Source organism: Notamacropus eugenii, chromosome 2, assembly GCF_028372415.1.
Source record: "Notamacropus eugenii isolate mMacEug1 chromosome 2, mMacEug1.pri_v2, whole genome shotgun sequence".
Classification (NCBI taxonomy): domain Eukaryota; kingdom Metazoa; phylum Chordata; class Mammalia; order Diprotodontia; family Macropodidae; genus Notamacropus; species Notamacropus eugenii.
The window spans coordinates 135,678,744-135,686,205 of NC_092873.1; the positions used below are offsets into that span (position 1 = coordinate 135,678,744).

Here is a 7,462-nt window from a genome sequence, read left to right on the forward strand (position 1 = left end):
GGAAGGAAGGGAAGGGAGGGGAAAATCTAAGATATATTCAAGTAATTGTAGAAAACTAAAAACAAATAAAATTATTAAAAAAAAAAGAAATGGATGTCCATGCAAAAAAAATCAAAATTGAGAAATCCATGGCAAACAAGTCAGGGGCAAAAAATTAGAGCAGATATATGGGACATGTCTTTGGTTCCTAATTTGTCAGTTTTTCATGTAGATGCTCATGTGGCCCTCACCATGCCAGAATGTGAGAACAATGCACATGCTGATTACCTAGCAAAAAATTCTTACTCAACATATTGTCCTTAATCTGACACCAGCTGAGGATCCTGTATTAGGAAAAATGGTCTATCAAATCTCTGGCTGTTCAGGGATCCAGGCCACAAACCTGTGAGCACAAGACCTATGTATTATTATCTCTCATTCATTATTAAAGCAAGTAGTAGAGGAATATTACATATGTCAATTGGAAAAGGAATGAATTGTTCCTTGGGTAGTAACTGGAGAGATAGTAAGGAGAAAAGCCTCATCCCAAATTTGGCAAATAGATTATATTGTACTCCTACCCCAAGATAAAGGATTCAAATTTATATGTATTTGTGGTGACACCTATTCAAGTGTAGTAGAGGCTTGTCCCTATAAGAATATGACCCAGAAAAATACAGGTAAAACTCTAGATATCATAAGTCTATATTAGGGAACCCCAATGGAGATTCAAAGTGACAAGGAGTCACATTTCAAAGGTAATGAAATGAAGAGATATTGTGTATTAAATAATATGGAATGGATATATCATATTCCATATTATCCACAAGCTTCTGGGTTAATTGAATCAGCGAATGGAATATTGAAAGAACAGCTAAGGAAGTCAAGTTCTAATAATTCCTATCAACATTGGAAAGATAATTGAGCCAGAAGCGCAGGGAAGGGAAGTCGCTGTGGTTTCCTGCTTCAACAGTGCTTGAACGGAACCCACAGCTCGATTCCCGGCAAGAGCCTCCCTTAGCCACCTGTCCACCTTCACCTCCACTAACTAACACTTTGTCCATTCTCCCTTTCGCGCACCAGCTGCCAGCTCAGCCTCCTCCAGGCTCCATCTCCTCCGCTGCTTCTGCCGCCCCTCCAGGCTCAGCCGCAGCTGCTGCGCAGCCTCCGCAGCCGCCATGACCACCTCGTACCCCTCTCAGGTGCGGCAGAACTGCCATCAGGACTCAGAGGCCACCATCAACCGCCAGATCAACCTGCTGCTCTACGCCTCCTACGTCTACCTGTCCAAGTCTTACTACTTTGACCGAGATGATGTAGAGCTGAAGAACTTTGCCAAGTACTTCCTCCACCAGTCCCACGAGGAGAGGGAGCATGCTGAGAAGCTGATGAAACTCCAGAACCAGCGCGGCGGCCACATCTTCCTGCAGGACATCAAGAAACCTGACCGAGATGATCGGGAGAGTGGGCTGAATGCAATGGAGTGTGCTCTGCACTTGGAAAAAAATGTCAATTAGTCGTTACTGGAATTGCACAAGCTGGCAACTGACAAGAATGACCCCCATTTATGTGATTTCATCGAAACCCACTACCTGGATGAACAGGTAAAGTCCATCAAACAACTGGGTGATAACGTAACCAACCTGCCCAAAATGGGGACCCCATATTCTGGGATGGCAGAATATCTTTTTGACAAGCACACCTTTAGAGTCAGTGACAACGAGAGCTAAGCCACACCTGGCTTCCCCCACACCTGGGAACTATAGGCATGACTCCTCCTGTCTTTCATTGCATGCATATTTTGGTTATCTGACCTTTTCATAATCTATACCAAAAATCCACCACCACTGACATCCCAATAAAGTGATTTGGTACTAATGAAAAAAAAAGATAATTGGTTCATTACTTTACATAATTTAAATAATAGACCATGGGGAGGAAGTACACCTCTACCCAGAATGATTACCCCAAATACTCAAATTAGAAAACACCAAACACATAAGATTCCAAATTTAGCTCTTGGACTGCAAGGACAAATGTCCCAGCACTGTATTCAGGGACATTTGGTTCAGCAGGATAGGATTTAAATTCTTTAGAGGAATATTGGTTGGATAGACAGGAAATAAGAAAACTTTCTGCTGGAATATATATGAGAATCCTTAAAAATCATTTTGGATGGAAATCGCCTAAATCAGGAATAGCAGTTCTTGGAATAAATTCACTGGAGCAATCAATTCTAATTACCAAGAAGATCATATTGTGTCATTCCACAATTTAAGTGAAGAACCCATTCAGTTTTGTCAAAATGATAGAATGGTTCAAGTATGCATTTTTCCTTGTGAAATAATACCCATTTAGAAAATTGACCCTCCTTCTGAAATTATTAGCACAGGAACTGAAACACTGGGTTCTACTGATAGAATAAAATTGGAAGCTAAAGTAAAGGTAAAACGGAACCCAGTAGATATTCCAAAGACTGCGGAAATTATAGCACATGGGAAAGATAATACCATAACTGTTGTTCATTCAGGAAAATATAATGACTAAATTGTACCTTGAACTCATATATTCTACTGTGAACATGGCTATGATATTAGCCTGATGTTCTCTAGAAGCACAGCTGACCCTGTCTACTGTGCTTCTGGTTGGTGTGTCCTTGTTTCTTTTTGGTTTTTTGTCTGTTAAACTAGTTTGCTGGATTTGTTTCCTGCAGGCTAAGTACCCTCCACCTGCAGATGCCTGATTGCCTAACCATGGCATCACCCCTTGTCCAAGACTGTGATGTGTCATATCTGCACCTGGCCTTCATTAAGCTCCTGATGCTATGTTAAGAGCTGACCTCTGAGGGAAGGGACAGCTCTTCATCCCATTTCAGCAGGAAGTAGTCAAAATAGAAGACACCTTTGCCCCTTACCCCAAGATTTTAGGCCCATTCATTTGAGGGGGAGAATGATAGAGTGTTTGTACTGAAGCCACATGCTAAGATATGTCTTTGTGTGCTTATTTTGTGTCAACCCTGTTGTATTGTTGTAAAGTTCTCTTTACAACAGTTTTCTAAGACACTGTTTTATATGCTGATTTTTCTACTTTCCCTGTTACAATTCTGTTAACACCAGTTGTCCTGCTGACCTATGCTGACCTGAACATGAAAGATCTTGGTGCTGAGTGTAATGGCAATTTAAATGGGAAGATCTTTCCCATTCATTAATAGGTCCATGTAACCTACTTAAATCACATGGCAACCTAACTCACATGTGGTGGGAGGAGCTTGCTGAATGGGTGGAAGAGAAAGGGTGGAGCCAAACTGGGAGTTAGTGAGTGTTTGCTTATGGCAGTCCCCAGCTGGGTGTGGAGAAATTTGGTGATGTCTTTGTCCCCTGCAGTGCTAATGTTTAATGACTTCTTGGTTGCTCTTATAGACTTGGTTTTCTGGTATCTGAATACATTATTTTCCTGTTTTCTGTACAGGGAATCTGTTATAACTTGTAATTCAGAAATACTCCTGCATATCCATAGTCACCATCAGGGCTGTGAATATTGACTTGGTGACTTGGTTGGTAAAACAACCAATCATAGAAACAACCAGCAATTTCTTTCGAGAGAATTACAATAATGGGACAATATACCAAACCTTATGGGATCCAGTAGAAGCAATTCTTATGGGAAGTTTTATATTTCTGAATGCTTACATGAATAAAATAGAGAATGAGGAGATGAATAAATTGAGCATGAAAAAGACAAACTAGAAAAACAACAAACTGTAAATCTCCAATTATGTACCAAATTAGAAATACTGAAAATCAAAGGAGAGATTAATAGCATTGAAGTTAAGTAAATTATTGAACTAATAAGTAAAACTAAGACCTGGTATTATAAAAAAATAAAATGGATAAACCTTTGGCTAATTTGATTCAGAAAGACAAAGAAGAAATCAAAATGCCAGTAACAAAAAGGAAAAGGGTGGATTCACCACTAATGAAGTGGAAATTAAATCATTAATTACCAATTTTTTGACCATTTGCATGACCATGAATTTGGCAATTTTAGTGACATGGATGAATGTTTACAAAAATATAAACTTCCCAGACTAGCAAAAGAGGGAGTTAAATACTTAAATAATCCCATTTCAGAAAAAGAAATTGAGGAAGTCATGAATGAATTCCTGAGGAAGAAATCTTGAGAGCCAGATGGATTTACAAGTGAATTCTATCAAACATTAAAAAAAATAATTCCAATGCTAAATAGATCACTTGGCAACATAAAGGAAGGCGTTCTACCAATTTTTTTTTTATGATGCAAATATGGTGTTGTTATCTAAGCCAGGAAGAGACAAAACAGAGAAAGAAAATTATAGACCAATATCCCTAATGAGTATAAATACAAACATTTAAATGAGATATTAATAAAAAGACTATTGCAACTTATCACAAGAGTAATACACTTTTATTAGCTAGGATTTATACCAGGAATGCAGATTCTTTCAATATTCATTCAATATTAGAAAAACTATCAGAATATTTGATCATATGAACAACAAAAGTAACATAGATCATATGATTATTTCAATAGATGCAGAACAATGTTTAGACAAAATAAAACATGCGCTTCTATTGAAAACTGGGGAATTTAATAATAAGCAGAGATTTCCTTAAAATAATAAGTAGTATCTACCCTAAAACCATAAGCAAGCATTACATGTGACAGGGATAAGTTGGATGCATTTCCAATAAGATCATAGGTGAAACAAGAATGTCCATATCATCATTGTTATTCTATATGATGCTAGAAATGTTAGCATTAGAAATAAGAGAATAAAAAGAAATTGAAGGAATTAGAACAGACAAAGAAGAAACTAAGTTATCACTCTTTGCAAATGATATGATGATATATTTAGGGAATCCAAGAGAATCAATTAAAAAATTACTTGAAATAATAAGCAACTTTAGCAAAGTTTCAAGATAAAAAATCAACCTGCTGCATTTCTACAAATTATTGAGCTCAACAGCAAGAGACAGAACAAGAAATTCCTTTTAAATTTGTTGCAGACATTATAAAATGTTTGGGAGTCTACCTTCCAAAACAAACACAGGGACTATATGAATACAATCACAAAACACTTCTAACAAAAATAAAGTCTCATCTAAATAACTGGAAAAAACCCCCAACAGTTTCTCATTGTTAGGCCAAGCTAATATAATAAAAGGATGGTTCTACACAAATTAATTTATTTATTCATTACCGTGCTAATCAAGCTATCAAAAGTTTTTTATAGAGGTAGAAAAAATAATATCAAAATTCATCTGAAAGAGTCAAAATTCCAGAATATCAAAGGAATTAAGGAAAAAATGCTAGGGAAGTTGGCCTAGCCATACCAAATTTTAAATTGTATTATAAAGCAGCTATAATCAAAACCTCATGGTACTAATTAAGAAATAGAGGGGTAGACCAGTGGAATAGGTGAAGTACTGAAGACACAGTATTCAAGGTTTATAGAAATCTACCGTTTGATAAACCTAAGGACCCCAGCTTTTGGGATAAAAACTCACTGTTTGACAAAAACTGTTAGGAAAGCTAGAAAGTAGTGTGGCAGAAACTAGACATAGACCAATATGTGACACAGTATACCAGAAAAAAATCCAAATAGATTTATGACCTAGGTATAAAGGCTGATACTATAAACAAATGCCGCAACCAAGGATTAGTTTATCTGTAAGATTTATGGAGAATGGAGGGATTTGTGATGGAAAAAGAGATAGAGAACATCATGAAATGCGAAATGAATAATTCTGATTACATTAAATTAAAAAATTTTGCAGAAACACAGCCAATGCAACCAAAATGAGGAGGGAAACAGAAAACTGGGAAAGAACTTCTGCAACCAGTGTCTGTCATAAAGACCACATTTATAAAACATATATAGAGAACTGTGTCAATTTTACAAGAATGTAAGTCATTTCTCAATTGATAAATGGTCAAAGGATATAAAGAGGCAGTTTTCAGGGGAATAAATTAAAGCTAGTTATAATCATAGGAAAAAATGCTCTAAATCTCTATTGATTAGAGAAATGCATATCAAAACAACTCTAAAGTACCACATCTCACCTATCAGATTAGCTAACATGACAGAACAGGTACATGGTAAATGTTGTAGAAGTTCTGGGAAAATTGGAACACTAATTCATTGTTGGTGGAGCTGTCAGTTGATCCAACTATTCTAGAGAGCATTTTGGAACTTGTACTGATAATTAAAAAGAAAAATCTTTCATATTCATTGACAGACTCATGCAAACTGCCTTGGTCACATGGAAGCCTGAGTTATATAAGTCTGAGTCACATGGGGTCTGTGGTGGAAGGAGCTTGCTGAATGGGTGGAGCAGGAAGAGTGGTTCTAGAACAGAGCTGAGAGGAATTTAATCTTGAGAGCCGTCAAAGCTAGGAAGGATGCATCTGCTGGCTAGCTTGAGTGAAAGGTTTTGATTGTGATTTTGATTATGAGAGCCTGCTTGTGATTTGTTTAATGGAACTGGTTGGTTGGAAGTCTAGCAGCAGGGAGACTTGGGGATGGTGTTACTCTCTGCATTGTTATTTTGTATAGATTTTTATTGCTGTGATGCATTTGGGTCTGAATAAATGTTTTGGTTCTGACTTTCGTGTGGAAGGTCTATGGTATTTTACAATTCTGAATTGCACCAGGATATTCATGGTCACAGTAGGTGCTGTCAGTATTGCATTGGTGCTACAAAACTATGCCCAAAGGATTATAAAAAATGTACATACTCTTTGACCCAACAATATCGCTTCTAAGGCTGTATCCCGAAGAGACCATAAAGATGGGAAAGGGACTCATGTGCAAAAATATTTATAGAAGCTCTTTTTGTATTGGCCAAGTACTGAAAACCAAGAGGATGCCCATCAATTGGGGCATGGCTGAACAAGTTGTGATAAACGAATATAATGGAATATTACCATGTTATAAAAAATGGTCACAAGGTAGATTTTGGGAAAACCTGGAAAGACTTATATGAACTGATTGTTGAGTGAAGTGAGCAGAACCAGGAGAACATTATACAGTAACAGCAACAATATACAACAACTGATCATGACAGACTTAGCCCTTCTCAGCAAAATAAGGACTTAACACATTTCGAAAGCACTCAGGATGCAAAATGCTATCCATATCCAGAGAAAGAACTGTGGAATCATATCACAGAATGAAGCAGACAATTTCTCTTTTGTTGTGTTTTGTTTTTCTCATGGTTTCTCCCATTCTTTATGATTCTTCTATGCAGCATTGCTGGTATGTAAATGTCTGTAGTCACAATGCATGTGTAGAGACTATAAGATTGCATGCTGTCTTGGGAAAGGAGGGAGGGAAGGTGCAGAAAATTTAAAACTTGTGGAAATGAACGTTGAATACTGAAAACAAATTAATGAATTTGGAAAAGTGTATATTTAAATATATTGAATTTAAATCAAAATAAAC

The 7,462-nt window shown here is 36.9% G+C and overlaps 1 pseudogene; it reads left to right on the top strand.

The window, feature by feature from the left end:
• The first annotated feature begins 1,131 nt into the window (after positions 1–1,131).
• Positions 1,132–1,845, top strand: LOC140523696 (ferritin heavy chain-like; annotated as a pseudogene).
• The last annotated feature ends 5,617 nt before the right edge of the window (positions 1,846–7,462 follow it).